Below are 17,844 nucleotides of genomic sequence, written 5' to 3'. Positions count from 1 at the left end.
GTGCCACACAATCACAGCCCTTAAGGCAAAATAACATACTCAACACACTAGTAATAGGTGACTCTATAGTCAGGCACACTGATGTCTCACTCACTAGGCTGAGCAAGGAGAAGGTTACTGTTAGCTACCAGTCGGGTGCCAAGATCCGTCACATAACACAAGCACTCATCTCATTCCAGAACAAGTACAAATACAACTTTGTCATTGTCCATGTTGGTGTGAATGACCTGAGCCGTACCTCCCTGGACTACATGAAAAAAGACATGGAAGAGCTCTCTGAATACGTAGCTCAGGCCAGTATGACCCTAATCCTGAGTAGCATCCTGCCCTCACCAAGAAGGATACCATGGTATAAAGAAAAAATTATCAATTTCAACAATTGACTAAGCTTCTGGTGTCATTCAAAGGGGATCCAGTGTCTGTCAGCCTGAGATGATATGCTCGACAAGTCACGCTGCTTCGCTAGAGATGGCTTGCACCTGTCACCTGTAGGCTTTCGAATACTGGACAAGGATCTTGCCACTCCCATAGTGCCTTTTTTTAGGCAAGGCTCAAAAGACAAACCCACCACTGTAAATAGCACAAGTAACAAAAAACTGAGGGTAATGCTACTCAGTGCCAGAAGTCTAAACCTCAAAATTCACACACTCGAGGCACTCCTCAGTATGGAGAAAATTGATGTATGTGCAGTAACAGAAACCTGGTTTAAGGCTCCAGAGATCACCCCAGCACTACCAGGCTATAACTCATACCATACATTTCGGCCACAAAACCTGGACCGAAATACAAAAGGCGGGGGCGTATCCATATTCATTAAGGATACCCTCACCTCCAGGTTAATGGCACAGCACGATGCTTCAGAGGTCATCCACATGCAACTAACAATGGGCAGAACTGCAATTCACATTGTAGCTTGCTACAGATCACCCACCATGTCCCAGGACTCCCATTCCACATTTCTGGAAACACTGAGAAACATAAAGATCCTACCAAACATCCCGATATTGGGTGATTTCAATTACCCAAGCATTAACTGGGAGAACTACTCAAGTACTAACTCCCTTGCCCAACATTTCCTAGAATTTATAAACTCAAATGCGCTGGATCATCTGGTCAACACCCACACCAGATGTGACAACATATTGTACCTGGTCATCACCAACATGGGCGACCGGTGTTCAACACTGGAGGTCAACCCCTTGCTTGTTAGATCTGACCATAAACTAATCACTCTGGATATCCACATTCCGCCCACACCCCAGTCAAAGAAACAACTGTGAAAAACTTTTCAAAAGCAAACTTCACGTTACTTAAGACCAAGGCAGAAAGTTTCAAATCCCCCATGCTAAAGGATAACGCTGCCCAAGCTGCAAAATCCTTTACTAATGCACTCTACGGGCACCTACAAAAATGCATGGATCATGTTATCCCAAGCAAAACCAAGACTCACTCCTCCAAGAAAAGGAAATCAGTCTGGTGGACCCCTGCCATAAACAAGCTATACAGTAGAAGGAGGAAACTAATACAGTAATGAGCAAAATCTCAAGAAGGGAAGACATCCCTGATCAGTATCTGCAAGAAACTGTGATCCCTCATAAAAGCATCCAAGGCTAGCTTCGAAAGAAAAATTTCCAAGGACTCCAAAGATAACCACAAGGCATTCTTTAGCTATGTCAAGAATCTAAGTGGCAAGTCTCAGATCTGCTCAGAGTTAGTGCAGAATGGCACAAAATTCACTGAACCAACCAATATCACCAACATGCTGGCAGACAGGTTCAGTGCAAACTTCACCCCCTCTCTCACCCCCAAAAGGGCCCTTTACCATACCAGACGAATATAGTGCCCCTGAAATCACAGACACTCAGGTTAAAACAGCCCTCTCCAAGCCAAAAATACAGCTTCAATGGGACTGGACGGTGTCCCAGGCTGTGTCCTACATGACCTCAAAGATGAACTAACCCCTCACCTAAACACACTATTTAAACTCAGCTTCTCCACAGGCTACATGCCCATAGAGTGGCACACAGCAACGGTTATTCCGCTCCACAAAGGTAGAGCCACAACAGACCACAGGAACTATCTCCCTATAAGCCTGACTAGCTTGGTCTGCAAGGCTATGAAGCACATCATCATGGATCTCATTAACAGAGACATTGGAAACCTCCAAACACTAGACCCTACCCACTTCGGCTTTGTTAAGGGCAGATCATGCCTCCTAAACCTGGTGGACTTCTTTGAGACAGTTACCAAGGCTATAGATGAGGGAAAGGTGGTACACACAGCCTACTAGACCTCGCAAATGCCTTCAACACCATTCACCATTCTAGTATTATAGACAAGTTCACTATCCTGGACATAAACCCCTACATCACGAGATGGGTTGCCAACTGGGTGGTGGACAGAACTCATATGGTAAGAGTTTTGGGAGCTAGGTCTGACTGTAAACCGGTTACTAGTTGCATTCCCTAGGGCTCAGTCCTAGGACCCCTCTTGTTCGCCATATACTTCTCAGACATACAGGCAAGCACAGGAGGACTATGGCTGACCAAGTTCGCAGACAACCACAAACTAGGGGCTATAATTGACTCTCCGGTTGACACAGACATCCTCCAAAAGGGTCTCACTGAGACAGATGCCTGGTGTCAAAACCATGGCCTCAAGCTAAATGCCAAAAAGTGCATAGTCATCCCCTTTTGAAAAAAACAAAGTCCCCACAAACTATCACATAGATGGTATCTCCCTAAATGCGGAAGACGTAATAAGGGATCTGGGGACCCAAGTAGATAGTAATCTCTTCTTTGATAATCACATTGCCAATGTGGTTAGAAAATCCTTCTATGTGGCCTACCTAATAACAAATGGGTTTTCATCCAGATCAAAAGAGGTCATTGTGCCCGTCTACACATCACAGATCAGACCCATCATAGAGTACAATGCCCCATTTGGAATGTACCTTACAAGATACCTGCAACAGCTGGAAAGACCACAGAAGTACCTCACCAAGATGATCACTGGCCTCAAACAGATGCCCTATGCAACTCAACCGAAGAAACTCCAGCTGTACTCGGTAGCATACCGCCTACTCAGAGGTGATCTCTGCCTGACATACAAGGCCAAGTCTGACCCAGAATTGATGGACATGCTCCACCTAAAGAAAACCATATCCCCTCGAGCCACACGCTCTAGGGATCTAAACCTCACCACAACAATAAATAGGATGTGCTGGAGGGATATATTCCTGTCCCAGAGACTTACCATGCTCTGGAACAAGATTCCAATCTACATTAGGCAGAGCTCCTCCCTAACACTCTTCAAGATAAACCTTGACAAGTGGATGGGAAACAGAAAGTCTACCCTGGGGATCACTTCAGTGGCTGTGCTGGACAGAGGCACAAGGAACTAATCTAAGAGGCAGCGAAAGCCAACACATTCCGGCTAGGTTTATAAATGCCTTTGGGCAGAGAGCCTAGTACTTACCTATGAACTTATGAACCTATAAATGCAGCAGATCCATACCTACAATACCATATTATAGTAATCCTTACAAGCAGTGTGTAGGTTAGAGACTTACCTTTTGAATGCAGCAGTTGACAGGACTGTAGTTCAAGGCTGACTCTGTGTGATGCAAGCAGTACACAGCCAATACATGGATAGGTACAAGTTGTTTGGGTTGTCTGGCATCAACAATTTAACTGTATGTATGTGAGTAGGAGTAAGATGTCACTCCCTAGGGCCTTAGATTGACAGTGAAGGTGCTGTCTGTTGTTTCTTAACCAAAGTCGGAGCATACTGGGCACTCCTATGTCTGCCTATGGAGACTTCATGAAGGGGTTCTTCCTCAAAGTCCTCCTGTGACTGTGGCTCTGGTGACGTAGGCACTGGAGGGGTGCTGTGTATACCTTCCCTTTGCTGATCCTGCTGCAGCTGTTTCCATGGGATCATATTGTGTAGCATGGTACATACTGTGAACATATGTGCACATGTGGCTGGAGAGTACTGCAGAGCTCCACCAGAAATATTGAGGCTCTGCAACTGTGACTTCAGAAGCCCAACCAAATGATCTATGATGTTCCTAGTTTGTGCGTGTGGGTGTGTGTGCATTTCTGATGGGTGTTACCATCCATGGTTCCAATGCGTAGCCAGCATCCCCCAGTAAATGACCATATGCGATCTCCATTCCCTCCTAGCAAATATCTGCTACAGTTGTGATGCATGCCAGATATGGAAGTCATGATAACTGCCAGTGTTGCCATCACCCACATTTATGATAATGCCCTGGGCATTGCACATGAGCTGGTAGTTGATGGAGTGGTACCCCTTGCGGCTGATGTAGATTCTGCCCTGCTCACTGGGTGGTGACTTGATGTGTACAGGAGTGCAGACTGTGGCACCCAGTACCTCAGGGTAGTGTGCTACATGGGGTAGAAGTGTTGCATATTGTTGGCCCTCACCTCAGGGGTGAGGGGAAAAGAAATGTGCTTACTGGCAAGTGATAGCATGGAATCCAGGAACTGGTGGAGTATACTGGTAGCAGATGCCTGTGATACCCCCATCATATTCCCAGTTGGTCTTTGGGAAGTACCTGTAGCTAGTATCCCAAAGGCTACACATATCTTTGTTTCCCCTGGGATGGGTTCCCCTGTGCTGGTTCTGGGTCTGAGTTGAGGACAGCAGAGTTCTTGTAGTATGTCTCTGTCCACCCTGTAGCACTCTACAATCTCCAGCTCATGTAGCTCCTGGAAGGTTGCCCTGGGCCAGAACACTCTTCTCCTTCTCTGTCTAGGCCTGTTGTCAGCAGCTGCAGCAAAAATGGCTTTGGCATATAGCACATGCAGATATAGCAGTCCCGCAGCTCCCCTTAGCATTCTCTCAGTTAATAGTCCCAAGTCTATATGGTACAGAGTATGGGTGAAAACCAGATTGCAAAGTATATGCATACTTTGTAGTGCACTGCTGTAGGTGCTAACTGTGTGATTAGCTACTTATGATGAATTCCACTTGCCTAGTATATCATTAACATCATTTAAGGCCCTAGTTTAAGTTAAATAGAGATCAAAACTAATTAATATGTCACTGGCTTTTAGATACACTCTGCACTGTGGTGCTCCAGCAAACATGCTTCTCGTAGGTAAACAAAGGTTAGCAGTCAATGTTTACACCTCCCAGATTTCCACGCTCAGCATTGTGGCATGCCAAGCAAACCCACTGAAACTCACTCCCCTTAACTAAGCAAAGCTTAGAAGTGAGTGGACACCCCCCCCCCCACAAGGATACACTCAGCACAGCAGCATGCCATGCAAACAGATGCAGCTAAGCTGAAATAAGCTTAGAAGTCATTGGACACACCCTCCCCTGATGTCAGCTACCTCCTCTGTAAACAACAAACTGTTTCTCTGCCTACATGAAAGGGACATGATTACCCCTTTGTGCTATTCAGTAACTCCACTTCATTTGCATAGGGATGCATGCTCAAAGCCTGGAAATTACACATTTCAAAGTCCTACCATGTTAGCAACAGCACCGATGCACCACGACAGATACTTCATGCATGGTCCTGAAATACATTTTTGTCACATAATATTAATTTTGTTTTTTTTCCACTTTTTAAATTTTTTTTATAAAGCCTGTTTGTGCAGGTCTATATCACAAGGTCAAAATTTGAAAAGAGCGAATGCTCTTAAATATACCCAAATTACGCGACAGCACATAAACTCAAATGTACAGAGCAGTGATTTTTTTTTCCCAGGGGAAAAAAATCACTGCTCCAAAAAAAACAAAACAAATCCAAACACAACATAACCACACACCCCTGATGTAGGCAGCTGTGCCTGCACACCCCCCGTACTTAAATATACCAACTCTGAGATAGCACCGCACTAGAGGAAATGGCAAAGTCCCGACAACAGCCCAGCGATTTTTTTTGCTGTGGAAAAAAAAAATCATTGTTCCGGCCATTCAACTTTCTGTGGCTTCACGTATTTGGTGACAAAAGCGTTCGCTCTTTTCAACTTCAACTTTGAGATATAGACTCTCCTCCAAATTTTCAAAAGCTTGCACAGTGTGCATGATTAGTGCTAAATGAAATTTTGCCAGTATGGCGGCCGAGCGATCCATGTATGTGCATGTCTGATGTGCGCGAGCGCTCTAGCACTAGTGCTGCACGTCCCCAGCCTCTGTATGCAAATCACCCCATTTGCAGGTGAAAAGTATGCAAATGAGGTAAACTTGCCCAGGAATCAGGGCGTGCAGGACTAGGTTAATATGCAGAAATGTACTCGGTTAGTAACCGAGTATGGAACTGCAAACTCCAAAACAGAGCTATGACAACTCCAAATAAAGGCTGCATAGCATTGAGGAAGCATGCCAATGGCCAAGTAGAAGGCCATTGGCATTGCAAACAATGCCAAATGTACACAATACAACTTTTATGATTTTAAGCATAGGGCAATGGCGCACAAACGGTACCGGTGGGGAAATAAGAAAATAAACCTAAAAAAACAGTCTAACTAAAATCAGTATTCTGCCATGCAAGTCAATGGCAGGAAAAAGACAACCTGGCCAGTGAGTAGTGGTTGCTAAGGGGGTAGGCACAGTGTGACACATGTAACTATGAATTAGCAGGCAATACTATGCAAATGAGGGGAAAGATAGTGAATCCCGGTTTTCCCCAGCATGTGAGGCAGGTCCCAACAGTGTATGAGTATGAATAGCTGAGTGCAAGACTAGGAGGTAGGTGACGTCATGTGTGGGAGTGTCAGGCATACTGTCAGTGGATTGGAGCCCTGTGGCCCGGGGTTGCATCCAGCTTGGCACAGCAAAGCCAGGAGGTGTGTCTAAACCTGCCCAGCATGTACAACACAGTGTAAGCGGGTGTGCGCGCTGTGCAACGGGATCTACAGGAAGATAAAGAAAGTGAACCCAGGAGATAGTAGCCGTGTGCACATTGCAGTACACTGATTGGGTGGCACACCCCCAGCATGAATCAGAAGGGCAATGGGAGGGGAAAGCAGCAGTAAGAAGTTAATCAAGGGATTCAAGGTTTGCTGTCAGGTAAAATGGATTGGAACCAGACAATTACACAGACAGCAGACCAGCCTAGCCCAGAACGCCTCTATAAACTATGCAAACATCTACCCCTCCATTTTTTCCCACACCCTACACCACCAGTGTAAACAATCGGGGAACTTTTAACACTCACAACAGCAAAATGTTAGGGGCTGCAATGGATATCATACAACTTGTGAAAGAGGCTGAGGGTGGGAGGATTGGAATGCTGCCAACCAACTCACAGTGAGGAGATGGAGAAGAGTGTATAGACCCAGGGTGACCTACCAAGGGCTACATGAGCTGGAGATAGTGGAGATAGTGGAGCACTATAGGGTGGACAGGGACCTCCTACAGCAGATTGTTGAGCTGTGCAAGCCATGCCTGACACACAGAACTAACCCATCCCAGTGGAAATGAAGGTACGTGTAGGCCTAAGAATACTAGCTAGAGGTACCTTCCAAAGGCCAACTGGGGATATGATGGGGATCTCACAGGAATCAGTATCCAGGGTACTCCACCAGTTCCTGGATGCCATGGCAGCACATGTCAGTGAGCAGGAATATTTCCCCCTCACCCATGAGGCGTTGGCCAGAAGTATGCGTCTCTTCCACCAAATAGTGGAATACCATGAGGTAGTGGGTGCAATAGACTGCATGCACATATGCATCAAAGCACCACCCGGTGAGCAGGGTAGGGTCTACATCATCTGCAAGGGCTTCCCCTCCATCAACTGCCAGGTCATGTGTGATGCCCAGGGCATAATACTGAACATGTGTGCTGGCTGCCCTGGAAGTTATCATGATTCCCACATCTGGCATCTGATGCAGCTGTACCAGAAATTTGCCAATGGGGGCAACCCACATGGTCACCTAGTGGGGGATGCTGAATACACACTGGAGCCGTAGCTGATGACACCCATCAGAAATGCACACACACCCGAACAAGAACTCCATAATGAGGCACACGCACAAACAAGAATCATAATAGAGCATGTGTTTGGGATACAACTTATGGTTCCAGTGCCTGGACACATCCGGTGGAGTCTTGCAGTACTCACCAGCTACATGTACCCAAATCGTTCTTGTATGTGCCATGCTACACAATATGATCCTGCGGAAACAGCTACAGCAGGAGCAGCAAGGGGTAGGACCATATAGCCCTCACCAATGCCAAGGCCTGCACAGGTACAGAGTGACTCAGAGGAGGAACAACCTGAGCCTGCCCCAGTAGCAGAAGGAGGCATGCCCAGTATGCCCTGGCCCTGGAAAAGAAGCAATGCATAGTGCATACACTGACATGGGAGGGACCCAGGGAATAGCATCTCTCTCTGACTCTCACATACAGTAAAAGGGATGCCAGACATTATACTACCTGTGCCTAACCATGCGTAGGGAGTCTACTATGTGCATCTAACATAGGCAGCCCTGCAGCACCACCTGCAATACTGAGACACCCACAGGATAAGTGACTCACACATGCTAGTCCGGAGGGGGGTCACATATGCAACATCAGTCACAGGCAGCAGGACAGGTGTAAACAAACACAAACAAATGCCATACTATGGCCTCTGAATGAGGGGTATGGCTGACCCACACCCAGGCCTACATGGACAGACCACAGCAGGCCAGGTAGTGGGATGTCAGTTGTGACAGCTAGGAAATCAGAAATGAATGTGTATGCAATCAAAAGATAAGACTGGAAGTACACAGGTATGGCATAGCCAGTATGATGGGTAAGACCACTGACAGAATCGGACTACGGGACATACCAGTACAGTCCTAGCAAATGTGTACAACTGTCAGGTGTGCCCCCCCCCCCACCTCACATAGAACTACAGTAACAATCAGGTGCTCCCCTCATTCCAGTGTAGAAACATAGAAATAGTCAGGTGTACCTCCCACTATGCAGACATGTTGCAACAGTCAATGCCAAATGATCAGTGGATACCCTGCAGACACAGCATGCTACCTATCGGTGTACAATACAAAGGTCAGCTGTGCAGTACAAACCACCAGACATGCTCCACATATGCATAACAGACAGCCTTACTAGGCATGCTCACACACTTAGAGAAATGAAGGCAATGTCAGTCATCATCATAATGAAAGTTCATACTGGGCATGCTCACACACTTAAACACATGAAGGCCATGTATGCAAACACTAGTGGACCAGACATATCCAGCGGTTGCAATAGTTACTGCAGACACATGTCAGTATGCACCACTCATGCCTTGCACAAACAGTGGTTAGGAATACAGACATATATGTAAGGACAGCACACCATAATATGCCAAAGGTAGATGGATATAGATGTGTAGAAGAGGGTGACCATGACAAGGAGCCATCCATGCCTGTCCCACAGAGCACACAACCAAAGGGCCCCAAACACATCAGATGCAGATGTCACACACTGCAGTTACTAGCAACCAGTACCTGTCAGCACCACAGACTATGTGGTCCATGTGCCAGCTGTGCAACATGGCTGTACAAGGACATAGTTGGTTAGTTGCCCTAGACAAGCACCTGTGACATATGACCCCATGTGTGGCCACCTGTGGTGTGTAAATGGTGTATGGGTCATGCACACACTGGCCACCCTATAGCTGTACCATGACAAGCCTGCTGAGGTTATTCAATGCGTAATACACCTTTGGGAGACTAATAGGCTAGTAATCTCTGTGGCGTGTCCCATAACTGCGTACTGCTGTAGTATAATAGACAAGTTAGGTCAGAGTTCTAACTCCAGACATGGCAACTGTGTGTGTGTTACTGTTCATGTGTGTGTCTGTCACTCACTGACTGTGTAGAAAACAATGCTGTTAGTTTACTCACACCCCTTACATTTCACATACCCAACTTTGGCAAGGCTGCTAATGTCATCCACCTAGAAATACTCACCTGGGAGAGCTGTAGCCCAGTAATCTCTCTAGTGCATGCTGTAACTGTGTACTGCTGTAGTGTGATAATGTAGTTAGGTAGGTAGGCAAACCCCAGATGTGGCAACTGTGTGTGTGAGTCTGTGTGTGTGTGTGTGTGTGTGTGTGTGTGTGTGTGTGTGTGTGTGTGTGTGTGTGTGTGTGTGTGTGTCTGTCTTTCACTGACTGTGTAGAGAGCAATGTTTTTAGACCACTCACAGCCCTTACAAGTTGAATACCCTCCTTTGGCAAGGCTGCTGATGGCACGCAACTTGAAATACACCTCTTGGACAATTGTAGCTGAGGAATCTCCATAGCATGTCCTGTAACATTGTATGGCCATAGTATAATTAAGGAATTTGTTGGTAGTTCTAGTCCCCGACCTGCTGACTGTGTAGAGAGCAATGCTTTTAAGTAACTCACACTGCATACATTTCACATACCCAACTTTGGCAAGGCTGCTGATGTCACCCAGCTAGAAATACTCCCCTGGGAGAGCTGCAGCTCAGTAATCTCCATAGTGCATGCTGTAACTGCGTACTGCTGTAGTGTGATGATGTAGTTAGGTAGGAGGTCAAACCCTAGACGTGGCAACTGTGCATGTGGGAATCTGTGTGTGTGTGACTGACTGTAGAGAGAGCAATGCTTTTTAGGCTACTCACACCCCTTACAAGTCAAATACCCTCCTTTGGCAAGGCTGCTGATGTCACGCAACTTGAAATACACCTCTTGGACAATCATAGCCGAGTAATCTCCGTAGCACGTCCCGTAACATCATAGGGCCATAGTGTGATTAAGGAGTTAGTTGGGAGTTCCAGCCCCCAGCCTGCCAACTGTGTGTGCATGTTTGCCTGTGTAGAGAGCAATGCTTTTAGGTCACTCACACCATGTACATTTCACATACCCAACTTTGGCAAGGCTGCTGATGTCACCCACCTAGAAATACTCCCCTGGGAGAGCTGTAGACCAGTAATCTCCATAGCGCGTGCTGTAACTGTGTACTGCTGTAGTGTGGTAATGTAGTTAGGTAGGTGGTCAAACCCCAGACATGGCAGATATGAGCCTGAGTTTGCATGTCTGTCTGTCACTGACTGTTTAGAGAACAATGCTGTTTAGGCTACTCACACCCCTTACAAGTTGAATACCCTCCTTTGGCAAAGCTGCTGATGTCACCCACCTAGAAATACTCCCCTGGGAGAGCTGTAGCCCAGTAACCTTTGTAGTGCATTCTGTAACTGCTTACTGCTATAGTGTGAATTAGATGCGTGGTTGGGTTCCATCCCCATACAGGAAAGTTCCGCATGTATTGTGTGTGTCACTGTCTGTGTAGGAAGCAATGCATTTTAGACTAGTCTCTCACAGTCATTTCAAATTTCAAAGTGAAATACACTTTTGGGCAAAGACTACCCCAGTAATAGCTGTGTTGTGTACTGTAACTGTGTAGTGCTGTAGTGTCATACACTAATTAGGTAGGGGTTCTACTCCAAAACAAGTCAGGTATGTGTGTGTTTGTAACTCATATCCTGTGTAGAGGTGGTTGTGACTGTGTGGCCAATGGAAACACAATCCAATACCCAGGAACATCATGGCTGTGTTTACCCTTGTCACCCACTGTGAGCAGGAACTAGATTTGTTGTGTGCCAAGCAGCATCCCAGATGGATTGCGGTGTACCTCTAACAACATACACTGTGGAAATAGTGCATCAAATGGGAGGTGGATGTGCCTAACCTGACTACAGCCTGTAGGTGCAGCTATACTGCATTTGGAGTAATGTTGCTTTCACAGTGTTTGTGTGAATATGGCTGATGTACATGTCTCAATACCTGCCATGTCAGTTCCATGTTGATGAGGAATCACCATCTGCATGGTCATCTGCAGCCTGGCCAGTGTTGTGTCCTTGGCTGCATGTGTCATCCACGGAGAATCTAGCTGTCGACTGCTGAAGGTACTTTGAGGGTTGCAATCAGTAGATGGAGAAAGCTGTGCTAGTCACAAACATCATATCCCTTAAAGGACATATGTTGCAACAACCCTGTAACAAAAGTAAATGTATGTAGTCATCACAGCAACATGTCAATACTGGCCCTGTAAATGTGCTTCCAGCCACACCTCTGTCAATCTTTGTACATATGTCATGCATGAAGTGGTGTATATGTGCTGTACACCATACTTTGTGGCATCATATCTGAGAACAGGCCACAGATATAGCTGACTGCTACACATGTTATGTACAGTAGGGGTTACATTACATTACATTACCTGCACAGTCTGAATATGTTCATACAGTACTGAGGTCTGTGTACCTATGGTGAATGTCAACAGTGTGTGTAGTGTTGATATGTACCTTAGCCTGTGAACAGACTGTGGTAGATGACATTGTTCTAGTTCACCTACTTTCAGATGTTACATGCTGCCCCACTGTGTAGTACTGTAGTGGTGTTCATGTTTGTAGGGCCATAAACACACATGTCCCATACAACAGACACCCACCAGACCAAACTGTGTAGCAGGCCAGTAAATGTGGGGCAGTCTGTGAATGGCACATTTGAGGTTGGTGTCGAACACATAATCCATATACTGTCATACCATGCTAGCTAACCATATGTGGCTGTGGCTGTGTTCACATTGGTTGTGGATATGCACTGTCACACAGGTGTATCCTACCCTGTGCTGTGACATGCCTGTGGAGCCTGCTGTATATGCAGGTACATGTGTATTCCCCCTTGGGAGGTGTAGGCCAGTGTTGAGCCAGTCTGCCTGCAGCCTGCACAATGCATTGTGACATGCCTAGCAGCTGAGTTTACCTACCCAGTGGGATGTCATGTGCAGATACTAGCCAGATGTCCCACTGTCAGACCTCCGCTGGCAGTCATGTATGTCAGACAGGGCATTGGGATGCAGTGCGGATGTATGTCAATACCTATTGTGTAGTATGTGGCCATGGCACCCCTGTACTAGTGGTCATACCGTTACAGGCCAGACAGGGGTGTGTGAATGCATGACCTATGGTGGACATTATATACCTGTCATCATGTGTTATACCCATCTACATTGCCATCCACATCCATATTTTGAGGCATGGTACACATGTGTAGCACTAAGGGCATAATGTATACTTCTGGAATGTTCTGACAGTGTCAGACCCCCACATATTTTGACCAATATCTCTGCTGCAGTCCACAGCGGCATTACATGCTAGCAGCAGTACTGTACACTGATGTCCTTTGGATGTAGTTCAGTAACCAATGGCACACATGTTATGATCAGATGTGACCTGCCACACACACCATATCTGTGAAGACAATCCCAATGACAGTTGCAATAGCCTACTAGTATACCTGCTAGAGATACCTGGCATCCCCTGCAACTACAACATTGGGAACATACAGTTGCTGGGGTGGCCTACACTTCATGTCCAGGAACTATGGTGGGAATATATGTACATTTACTTACCCAGATAGCCAGATATACGATTACACATGTGTACTAAACCCATTTAACACTGTCATGGCAACTACCCACTATTTATCCCCACATCATGTGTGTGTGGTCCCATTACATCTCCTGTGTGATGGGCATCCATCCCATGTGTGGGCAGCAGTGCTGCCTACAGCATGTAGCAATACTCCATACAGGAGAACTGGCACACTCAGGGCAGCCACATATTTTAAGAGGATCAGGCAGTACAGATAGACTGAGAGTGGAGTTGTGTTATGCATTGTACAGTACTGGTGTTACAGGGTGTGGGTGTACATACTAGTTTGCCATGGAATGCAGTCCATCTGCATAGCACACAACTGTGGGCCTACCCTCATGCTGGCCAGAGCTGTGCTTATCATGTCTTGTCTATCCACCGCACAGGTCTTGTGTCAGATAATACACTGGCAGTGTGTGTGTTGTTTGTTACTGGTACATGGCTACATCCATGGTCGTCCATACCAGCAATTCCCTGACTAAGGGTATGTTACATACTATCCTGTAACACCTGCACCTTGCATAGTGTATGGCAATTGTTGTCCACATATGTGCCTGTATTCCAGCCTCTGTTCCTCACCTACATACCAAGCTGTGCACATATGTCATGTTGTCAGTGGTTGATCTATAGTGGGCTGGAAGTATAACACACTGCCATGTCTGCCATCAGTCCACTGCCATTGTAACCCCCACACATATGGTGGGGCTGGGGCCATATATGTGTGGGTGCAACCTACACAATACATGTGTGCCCTCATGCACTGCAGAGCTCAGTGTATGTAACAGTGGTATGTGGCCCTGTATAATTGAGTCTAGGGGGAAGCACCAGAAAAGATCTAGGATGATACAAAATGTGGGGTTATCAGGGCTGAGCTTACTTAAGGTATCTGGATGCACAGTGCCACATACTTCACCTATATACACATTACTGTCATGGATCTGGGTACTGCAGGACTACTGCCTCCTGCCATACAAACTGTTCTGTGTGTTGGTGTGCATGTGATGGTGTCAGTTATGTCAAGTTATGTAGCAGTTACAACCCATGTGGTCATAAGACGTCTATACCACCTACTGTGTTTGTACAGTGTGTAGATAGAAGCTGCTGAACTACACACCTGGAGTACTACTGTCAATTGTTAGGTATCCCATGGCCCAGTGTGTCTTTCTTATTGTACAATGTGAAGGACTTGGCCTGGACAGCAACAGCTGTGAACCTTTCCAACCTACTGTATGAGTGTAACTGGTCCACTGTAGCATCACTCCGTTGATATAGTTGTCAGTGTCTGAACAGCTATATGGCATGGCATGTAAAACTGTAATAGTACACGATGACATGTTACCATGTCAGCAAACCTGTGGCTGTGGTTTCACCTATGACCTCTCTGTGGGTGTATGTTACAGGCGATTGTCATTTGTATGGGTGGCACATACAATGTCCAGTCATTCAGGGGTCAACTGTAGGCATAGTGGCTGTTCCATATTGTGTGCACCTACGGCTTATGTTTCGTACTGTACATATAACTGCATGTGTATGTGTAGTCACATGTATATGTACACACACACATATATACATATGTACACACATATATATATATATATATATATATATATATATATATAAAATTATGTATATGTATACCTGTATCTGCATATCTGTGTCTGTGTATCTGAAGCTTGGTAGTGTTGATGGCATCCACATAATATATTCTCCATGGGAGCCAGAATGTACTGCATGGTATGTTACCAATAACAGCCTGACATCATACAGGTGGGATGCAGTACAAGTAAAATTGTGTGCTCATGTTGCCACTGGTACTGGTTATGGGATCACCAACACTTGGTAGTGTATTGCAGGGCAGATGTGTTTGGCTGGGGGGATGCCTATTTGTATTACTCGTATAGTGTGTAGTGCCTCTCAACCCCATTAACGTAACATGTAGCCTGTTACACTCCACTCCCTAACAGCTACATGTGCCTTGCAGTACCAGCACAACAGTGTCGCACCAATGGTTCGGTCGACATAGGAATCCCATTGAGGTCTGACACGTGTGTGTATATGTGCATGTGTGCATATCTGTAGGGTACAGTGGTCCGAGTCCACATACTCCTATTACAATATACATTGCCACACAGTAGTACGGATATTGTTGTTGTTGCCCATAGGTGTGGCAACGCAATGCAACACCCTACTACGCCTGTGGCATGTGCATCACATGCATATCTCTGTGATACCACTGTTGTGATATGCAATGGGTTGTTTTTGCGTCATGACCACTGTGTGAAAGTGCGTATGTCAGAGGATCTAGAGGGTTTCTAATGTGTGCAATACCCAGTGGGGTATGTCGGTGCTGTTTACACTGTCTTTACACCATGGTACACGTACAGCTCTCAGGTGGCCAATGTCACCATCACCCATACAGGTAACAGAAAACAGGGTACGGCCCATTTACACATGTGCTGTGTGCAGCCTACCTGTAACACATTGGAAACATGCACTAGTTAGTTAGCAACTATACAACCAGGTCTCTAAGATGCGTGTCTACCCATTATGTGTCGGTCAATGTGTATATATGGTATGACAGTCTATGAATTCACCATATACAAACATTACATCCCCATTACCATATTGTATGTGTCTGTGGATGGTCTGCATGTAGCATGTGACCTGGTACACACCTCACCTTAGAGATGGTGTTGTTTGTGCAATGACAGCCACACAGTTCAGGAGCACTACACACCCTGGTTGGGGTCTAGACACAGTGTTGCCAAATCAGGATGTGTGTGTATGTGGATGGGTTGACATAAGGGTGCAGATTATACCTGTAACAGCAGGCCACCAGTCACATTTGCATGGCCAATAGCTGTTATACATACCTGTGGCATGTGTGCAACTGTACACCACATATGTCATGGCCATGGTGTCACCACACTGACATACCCCTGTGAAATATGACTGCGAACCATCCTCCGGCTGACACATATATGCCTAGAGCACAAATGACTGACAGTATGGGGATATCAGTTGGTGCTACCAACAGCTGAGATGCATCCTAGCTGCATGGCTACACTACCTGACATGTATGCAGTACACATTACCCCTGACTACATTCTACACTATAGTACATTGTGGCACTCTATCACAGACACCATGTGCATCAGAACCATGTTAGCCTGTCCCTGCATCGATTTTATGGATGGCAAGGATGTGGCACAGGTATCATCATATGCACAGGGTGTGTGAATGTCATCCTAGCTGCAAGGCTACACTACCTGACATGTATGCAGTACACATTACCCCTGACTACATTCTACACTGCTGTACATTGCGGCACTCTATCACAGTCACAGTGTGCATCAGAACCATGTAGCCTGTCCGTGCATTGATGTTTTGGATGGCAGGGATGTAGCACAGATATCATCATATGCACAGGGTGTGTTGCAGGTATGCCAGAGGGAGAGGGTGGTCCAAACATGTGTCACCATGTGTGTGGATGAGGGGTGTGGTCCCTTGATTGGGGCATAGTGATGTGGTGCGTGCCAGTATGGGGACACCCTAGGTGTGGTTGCATAGTGTGTGGGTATGCATGCATACAGTTCCGCCATGTGGACAGCTGCAGACCATACCTGGCAGGGTGTGCAGTTCAGTGCCTCGGGCCACGGACATGCTAACTGTGCCTGCTAGGGGTTCCATGAGTATGTGGAGGTACAGACCTTGAGGTGTTACTCTCCTCTGATGATGACATATGTCCACTGGAACCATGTCCTGCCTGGGCCTGGCCAGGGCCACGTGCATGTGGCCTGTTGTGGTGTGGTGTGGACAGCAGCCCCTGTGGTGTGCTGGGGCTGGTACTGCCAATACAGGAGCGTCTGTGTGTCCTGGCACGTCCATGTTGACTGCCATTTGCTGGTGTCTCTGGCCTAATTCCACATGGATGTTGCAACACTCCCACCACATGTTCTATCACAGACATACCATGGTTGAGGAGGCCAACCATCTCACCCCACTGTCTATCCATGACCTCAGTATATTCACGGAAGGCAACAGCGAGTTCATTGAGGTTGACACTTACAGCTGCAAAAGCAGACCTCTGCAGCCTCAGGACCTGTCTGAGTGCATTTCCATACATGCCTGTGCCTTCATTACAGCCTGAAACATGCTTCTGGTGATACCAGTTGTGGCGCGTCTGCCAGGGGCAGGATGACCTGCGGTCCTCTCACGAGCACCACGCTACATCTGCCAATGAGGTGGCCATCCGGACATCCATCTATGCTCATTGTGACCCGACACAGTTGGCATGGACACCACACTTTCTTGGCCATTGCAACCAAGTGCCAACTGTCCCTCTGCTATGGCAACATGTGAGGGGTTTTGTAGGGACATTGTAGCTGTGTGTGGGCTTGGGGT

The sequence above is a fragment of the Protopterus annectens genome, chromosome 12.part0 (genome assembly GCF_019279795.1).
Source record: "Protopterus annectens isolate FY-2018-M chromosome 12.part0, PAN1.0, whole genome shotgun sequence".
Classification (NCBI taxonomy): domain Eukaryota; kingdom Metazoa; phylum Chordata; order Ceratodontiformes; family Protopteridae; genus Protopterus; species Protopterus annectens.
Note: the sequence above shows the minus strand (reverse complement) of the source record.